At 33.3% G+C, this 8,757-nt stretch overlaps 1 pseudogene; it reads right to left on the bottom strand.

Moving 5' to 3' along the window:
- Positions 1-6,951: 6,951 nt before the first annotated feature.
- The window catches only part of LOC115244002, a 6,758-nt pseudogene continuing 4,952 nt past the window's right edge, over positions 6,952-8,757 (bottom strand).

Below are 8,757 nucleotides of genomic sequence, written 5' to 3'. Positions count from 1 at the left end.
AGTTATATTTTATTATAATATTTGTTTTATTTTGAGATTTTTTTTATTTTATTGTATATATAAAGATATAATTTGAGTTAGGGTGAGAATAATATTTGGACATGATTTTTTTTCATTTTATATATTAATTTTAAGATTATGAATTTTAGGTTTAATATTTATAGTTATTCAATTAGATAATAAAATATTTAAAGATAATTATATAAAAAAGATAGTAATATTTATAATTATATTAATGATTTTATTAATATTTTTTTCTTCAATAAATTTAATTGTATTTTATTTAATATTCGAGTTAAGATTGATTCCTACATTTATAATAATTATTTATTGAGGAATAAATTTTGAACGATTAAAAGCTTCATATTATTTATTAATATATACAATATTTATTTCATTGCCTTTATTAATTTATATTATAAAATTATTAAAATTTAATGGTTCATTAGATTTAAATTTATTAATTATATTAATAAATTATGAAATTAGATTATGAGATTATATAATTTTATTTATAGCATTTTTTATTAAATTACCAATTTATTTATTTCATATTTGACTCCCTAAAGCTCATGTTGAGGCACCTGTTTATGGGTCAATAATTTTAGCTTCAGTATTATTAAAGTTGGGAAGATACGGGATTTTACGATTTTTAGATATATTTTATATACAAAGAGTTAAATTTAATTATATAATTATTAGTGTGGGGATTATAGGAAGGTTATTAGTAAGATTAATTTGTTTAATTCAAATTGATATAAAAAGATTAGTTGCTTATTCGTCAGTAGTTCATATAAATATATTAATATGTTCAATATTAACATTAATAAAAATAGGATTTATTAGGTCATATATTTTGATAATTTCTCATGGATTATGTTCATCTGGATTATTTTTTATAGTTAATTTATATTATGAACGTTCTTATAGTCGATTAATATTTTTTAATAAAGGGATATTAAATATTATGCCTTCATTAAGGATTTGGTGGTTTTTTTTATGTTCTGCTAATTTTTCTTTTCCATTTTCTTTGAATTTTATTAGGGAAATTTATGTAATTAGAGTCTTAATTGGATGGGATTTATATATAATAATTTATTTAATAATCATTTGTTTTTTTAGAAGAGCTTATTCATTATATTTATATTCTTATATTCAGCATGGCTATATTTATACGGAAGAAATATATATAAATATTTATTTAAAAGATTATATGATTTTATTAATTCATATTAAACCACTAATTTTATTAATTTTAAATTTATCTTTATTATATTAATTTTTAAAGGGTTTAAGTAGTTTATTTATAAAATATTAATTTGTGGGATTAAAGAAATTTGTTTTATCTTAAATAATTAATAATTTATTAATTTATTCATTTGTTATATTTATATTATTTATCTTATTTATTTTATTAAGATTTTATTATTATTATATGGATATAGGTGTTATAATAGAATGATTACTATTTAATTTTAATTCAATTAATATAGAATTTTATTTTTTATTTGATTGATTATCATGTATATTTATTAGAGTTGTTATATTAATTTCTTCAATAATTATATTGTATAGAATAATTTATATAAGTATAGAAATTTATATTGATCGGTTTATTAAATTAGTAATTTTGTTTATTTTATCAATAATTATAATAATTATTAGACCAAATTTAATTAGAATTTTATTTGGATGAGATGGGCTTAAAAATATTTTGCAATCCTACTAATATTCGCATTCTGTCGGTATCCGGCATCCTCTTAAATAGTCAATTTATTACCGTCGTATTAACGACGCGACTTTACTTTGGGAACGTAATTACTGCTTTGGCCACTACTACGGTATGGCGCTGAAACCAGTGAGAAATACTGGTCTCGCCTTCATCCGGGCCTTTGGCTATCTGTCTATTAATCTGTGGTAAAACAGTCGTCGAATGCAGCTTTATCCATCGAGATCACAGCTACAGCTGTGGCGCCTTCATTACCGACATGGTCATCTACATCGACTCGGAATACAATTCAAGTTTCTCATCTAGCTAAATTCATGTTCTCTGTTCTTCCTTAGCGATCGACGAGACCGGTTCAGGGCCACCGCACAAACTTTTCCGTAATGCATTACGTTACGTTAAGTACTGATTCTAAACCTAAACCTAAACTCGTACGTAATCTTAAACTTCAGTCAACGCACAGAGAAAATCGTAACGTAACAAAAGCATACTACGTTACGATTTTGTTTGTCCGTTGACTGAAGTTTAAGATTACGTACAAGTTTAGGTTTAGAATCAATACTTAACGTAACGTAATGCATTACGGAAAAGCTTGTGCGGTGGCCCTCATGCGGGTGTTCTCCCGTCGTTAAGCAACCACGATTTTGTATTATCGTTTCATTCAATTACGGACTGTGATAATAAATATATATATAGTATTTTGTTATCCCATGTACTTTCTATCCCATGTAGCAAACCCGTAGCTACATTACTTATTTCGCGCATGCGCACTCCGTTTTGGTCAACACTATGGCCGGTATTCATAGTCAGTTCTTATATTCAAGATCGTCTTAGGCCGGTATTCATAGTCAGTTCTTATATTTAAGACCGTCTTAAGCACAATCTTAAGATGTCCTAAACCAATCACAGAGTCGTATTAGCATCTTAAGACATTATTTAAGACGGTCTTAAAATAAGAACTGACTATGAATACCGGCCTTAAGTACGGTCTAAAGATGCTATGCGGCCATTTCATTGGTTGAATGGAATCTTAAGACCACACTTAAGACGATCTTGGATATAACAACGGACTATGAATACCGGCCTAAGGCCGGTATTTCAAGACCGTCTTAAGTAATGTCTTAAGATGCTAATACAGCTCTGTGATTGGTTTAGGACATCTTAAAATTGTGCTTAAGGCCGACGTCCCATTGAGCGGAAATCCGTAACGGAACGGAACGCGCGGAATCAGCGCGACCAATCACAGCCATTCCGTTTTCTTTCTTTCGCTTTTTCTATTTTCCTTATGTCCCATTCCTTTCTACACTATCGAGATAACTCTCCTTACTCTTCCTTCATGTGTCCCATGGAGCGGAATATGCGGAAACGGATTACGCGGAATGATATAAAATTAGTCTTTTTATATTATTTACGATACTTATAATAGATGGAATAGTCTTTCAATACACATACAATAATATATATAATAAATTAGTGAACAATATAATTTGATTTTTATAACATATATTTTTTACGTAAATGTAAATCTATTTCACGATTGTCTGAAACTTGATTCCGCTACCGCGTTTACCGCTTCATGAGACATAAGGAGAAATGCATCAGCGGAATCGCTATGATACTGATAAACAATAACATACAATAATAAAAAAAAAATAAACTTGAATTTGTCGACAGAAAAATAAATCTGTGATATTTAATTATGGAAGCGCAGGATATTCTACACAGCATTTATCAATTGTGGATCTTATTTAATAGATCTTATTCTGCATTTCAAAAGCAAATCATTCGGAAACGAATGCTTCAATTAAATTTATTATATGATATATAATGGGTGGAGTTCCGAAAAGGTCCCGTCTCCGATTTTGATGAAACTTTGTGAAAAGCTTCCTTTCAGATTGAAATGAAAGACCCTAAAAGGAATTTTGGCGACTCCTACAAGAAAGTCATTTTTTAAGAGAAAATGGGGGTGTAGTTCCGAAAAGTACTCACCCCGATTTTTTTGAAATTCAGAATTCTTATGTATTTTGATGCACTGATTACGAATATCATAGTGAAAATTGGCGACTATTTGATTTTCATGGTGAAAACCACGTTTTCAGATTTATATTCGTAATCAGCACATCAAAATACATAAGAAAACTATAAAAATTATAGTTTTTTACGCTTATCTCAGTAAATACGGAAAATCATGATAAATGTTTTAGACAAAAGTTTTAGGGTTCCACATGGGTTTGCAACTTCCCACGCAAAGCGAGGTTCCACACAAACCTATTTGTTTAGATTTCTGGTAGTGGAGCCCCCCGCAGGGGAGCGGAACCCACTGTTTCTACGCAAACACTTTTCCACGCGAAGCTAGGTTCCACATGGGTTTGCAACTTTCCACGCAAAGCGAGGTTCCACACAAACCTATTTGTTTAGATTTTTGGTAGTGGAGCCCCCGCAGGGGGGCGGAACCTACTGTTTCTACGCATACACTTTTTCACGCGAAGCGAGGTTCCACATGGGTTTGCAACTTTCCACGCAAAGCGAGGTTCCACACAAACCTATTTGTCTAGACTTTTGATAGTGGAGCCCCCCGCAGGGGGGCGGAACTCACTGTTTCTACGCATACACTTTTTCACGCGAAGCGAGGTTCCACATGGGTTTGCAACTTTCCACGCAAAGCGAGGTTATATATTGGGACTTCTACGCAGTACTGTCAGCCTTTGTAGTTTCACCTATACAGCAATTGGTTTAAGATATATGTTTAACTTTGATTTTCTCGAAAACTATCACTTGTACGGTAAAAATGAATAGGACATAAAATGTTTATCTCTGTGAGATCTAAAACTTTTGTCTAAAACATTTATCATGGTTTTCCGTATTTACTGAGATAAGCGTAAAAAACTATAATTTTTATGGGTTTTTCATGGTTTTCACCATGAAAATCAAATAGTCGCCAATTTTACTATGATATTCGTAATTAGCGCATCAAAATACGTAAGAATACTGAGTTTCAAAAAAATCGGGGACGGGACCTTTTCGGAATTGTATCCTATATAATAATTAAAAGACGTGATAGAAAGAGAAATAGAAATAATAAACGTCGGTATTTGGTACAATCAATTTTTTCAGAAGAAAGAAGATTAATGCAGGGAGCAAGCGACAATCTTGTTCGTGAAATGGAATATATATGGATAAAGAAAAGTATTTCAATTACTTTTGGATGCCATTAGAAATATTTGAAAAATTGCTAAGTATCATTGAACCATATATTACAAAAAATCCGTTGTCCGTACACCAATACTTGCGCGCATTCGTTTGCAAGTGACTTTGCGATATTTAGCTTCTGGAGACAGCATGATCTCAATATCATATGCTTTTCGTATTGCATTGGGGCTCTTGATGGAAAACATGTTGTCATACAGGTAAAAATATTTTGTTTAAGTATATTTAATGTGTAAATTACACATATTTGTTCATTAATCTATATCTTATATTTTGTAGGCATCACCAAATAGTGGTTCTACATATTATAATTATAAAGGACAACACAGCCTCATTCTTCTTGGAATAAGCGATGCTAACAACCGTTTTACTGTTGTGGATATTGGTAGCGAAGGAAGACAATGTGATAGCACAATATTTTAAAATAGCAAGTTGGGTCAGCGATTCTACGATGAATCGCTTCAATTACCTGTGGCGAAATGTGTTAGTGCGACTAATAATATAACTTTGCCGTATGTATTAATTGCAGATGAAGCATTCCCGTTAACTACATTTATGATGAGGCCGTATCCACGAAATAATCTTGACACAAGAAAAAAAGTGTTCAATTATAGATTAAGCCGCGCTAGACGATCAATAGAATGTGCATTTGGAATACTCGCTGCTCGATGGAGGATATACGGAAAACCGATAATTGCTTCTGTATCTACAGCTCGAAAAATTATTCAGGCAACAACTGCTTTGCATAACTATGTTATGTCCACTGAAAAGGATTTAGATGTACAGCTACAGTATTCAAATTTTACTGTACAGGACCGTGCAGTAATATCTGAAAGTTTGAAAAATCTACCAAGAAATCGCTCTTCAAATCCTGCTGCAGCTAAAAAAATTAGAGAAGATTTTGCAAACTTTTTCAATGGAATTGGTGCGTTGCCATGGCAATGGGATAAGGTACTTAATAATGAATTACAAATATTGTTCAACATCGAACCATATTAATTAGCATAATTAAGTAAGCACGAACGAACGTCTCTAAAAGGAACGTTCGAAAATTGGCGCGTTAGCTGCCATCTCGCGCGGCGCACGGCTCGCCGCAAATCAGAGCGCGCTTAGCCAGCGGCGTTCCGCAAATCATGCTAGGCCCGCGGCATCGCTCGTGCCGTTCGAAGCGGGCCACGCAGCGGTCACCCGAGAGAGCTTAAATTGCAAACAAATAGCAATAACAACGTTCAATATTAACTAATCATTGACAACAACAGCAGGCTCGATCGTCCGCGAAAAACACGTCGAAACTTCTAGAACACTAAAGAGAACGGTTGTATAAAAGCTCTCTCGAGGAATGGGGAACCGCCGGGCGCACTCGATCGTGAGCTCCTTCCGAGACAGTGTGTTATAATATCGTTTAAACTCTCGCCAGAAAAGTTGCTCGCTTTTCTCGTTCGTATGCTCGTTGACGAAACGCGAAGTTTTCGATTCGCCTCAAAGAGATTTATCGTCGCTCGCGATTAATCTCTCGTAAAGTAAACGCGTCGTTTATTCCGTCGCTTGCGGAATCGCGACGTTTATACCGTCGCTTGCGGTATTCAAGATATATCCGTCGCTCGCGGAGAATATCTTTGCGCTACCGATCGCTCGCAGGGGCAAAAACTCGATTAAGATTAGTAGAAATTTTATCGGTGAAAGACTTGTTAACTATTTATTGTTTAAAATAAATTGACTGCCTTTTTTACAAATACTTTCGTGTCCGTTTCTCGCTATCCTCGCGCTCACGCGTTCAATCGCGCACAATATAGTATAATTTATGTAAGACAAAGATGTGATCAAAACATTTGCAAATAAATTTTATTAAATGAAATCTGTTAGTCTTATGTCATTGCACAATTTATAACACAAATTGACTAGGTTCGATACAACCATAAAATTAAAAAATCAAAGTAAACTATAAAAGCAAATTATATAATAAAATTTAAGTTTAATAAAATTTACGTGAACAAAAATAAACGAAACAACTTATCTTATTAATTATTATGTACAGCATCGCGCTCTTCAGCTGCCACAAATTCGCGTAACCATTGAATTTCCAATAGCGTTCTTTCTCGATATGATAAGCGACGAAGACCTTCACCTAATCTAAGTAATATTCCGTCGATTGCATCAGGTTGTTGTAATGGCTGATGTAAAGCTTCTAATAAACTTTCTTCTACATCGTTCTGTTCAGTCCTATCAAGATACTCTATAAACAAAATCAAATATAACTTCTAATAAAAATCAATATTAAGCAGATAAAGTATATTTTAAATTATTTCGTTTCTTTGATGCTCTTGGTGAATTGGCTGTTGATGATGCAACCGTATTTGAAGAAAGAGGTGCGGATATCGGTCCATTAAGCGTCATTTTTGGCGATGTTAACTGTGACGTTTCCGATGAACTTTCGTTTAAATTTATTATCTAATCAGAACAACTGTCAAATTGAGAATTGGAATCTGATGACATACCAGGTAATGATGTTGATTCAAATGGAAGAGAACTGACAGTGCTATAAAATGACATACATATATTATGTATATTTTCAATATACATACATTGAAAAAGCTATATTTATTATTATATGTAAAATGTTGCTTACGCTTCTGTGGGTAATGTTGCTTCCAAAAACTGCATCTGTTCGAAGAAGCGAAAGGAAGTTTTTCTCAATTTGTTTGCAGTGGCTGTATCCTGTATCGGATCCACTTGGAACATATGCTTTAATCTTTTTTCTTGCCTTTACATAAGCATCTTGTAGGTCCTTATTCCATCGATTCTTTACCCATTTAATAGTAGCATTACCTTTGATTACAAAACTTTCATTGTATTACTATTACAAACTATTTATCACATTTTTTACTGTTTATATGAATCTATATATCATATTTTAAAATAAATGATAGATGCACATGATTATATAAAAATAAAAATAAAATATTGTTGATTATATATTCTCGGTGAGTGTACCTGTGTATGTGTGTGTTTTAGTTCGCGGGTGTTACATTCCCAGCAAACCACAGCATATAACATAGACGTATATGTAATATTACACGAGTGTCATGAATGTTACATGAAATATTACTTGTACAGATAAATGTTACGTTCTGGTACGGCTCTATGTCAGCAACTTTGAATATATTATTTATATATTCACTACAACGTAAAAAATTCTTATTAAAATTATGATTAATAAAATGAATTGTAATTATAGTAAAAAATGATTCACATACTCATTGTTGCTACATGGTTTTCATCAATATGTAACAAGTGGAGCTCCTCTCTATACTTTTCAAAACATTTGTGCTCTTCAATATTGGCACAGGGACCAACATTTATTATCCAGCCGCAATAACCGCATTTTATTTTCTATAAACTATGACGTTGCCGTCTCGCGCGCGTCCGCCGAGTCCCTCTCCGATCGAAAAGCGCGGGCTAAAAGGCCGAGCCAGTCGAATAATTGCGAGAACCGTACCGTTACCTACAGAGAGGCGTCATTAATTGAGATTTCGAGCTTAATATTAATTTTGTTTATGATTTTCTTTCGTATGAATAATTCATTTGGGAGCCTCATCGGAAGAAGGAGCGGTAAGTCGCTGAAGCGTCACGGAAAATACAATCGCCAATCAAGGAAGACCTTAGAGAGGCAAGGAGCCAGCAATTTGGAAATCCAAAACATCTAACGGCCAAACTAGCTACGTCACGACGGGATCAGGACCCGCACACGTGATGCGCAACGCACGGGACAGCGAGGGGATCCTCGCGCAAGGACACAGGCCCGTGCGGATCCGGTCCCCGAGGAG

This window comes from Formica exsecta, unplaced genomic scaffold, assembly GCF_003651465.1.
Source record: "Formica exsecta isolate Colony F162 unplaced genomic scaffold, ASM365146v1 scaffold784, whole genome shotgun sequence".
NCBI classification, from domain to species: Eukaryota; Metazoa; Arthropoda; class Insecta; order Hymenoptera; family Formicidae; genus Formica; species Formica exsecta.
This window is presented reverse-complemented; position numbering and strand designations above follow the sequence as displayed.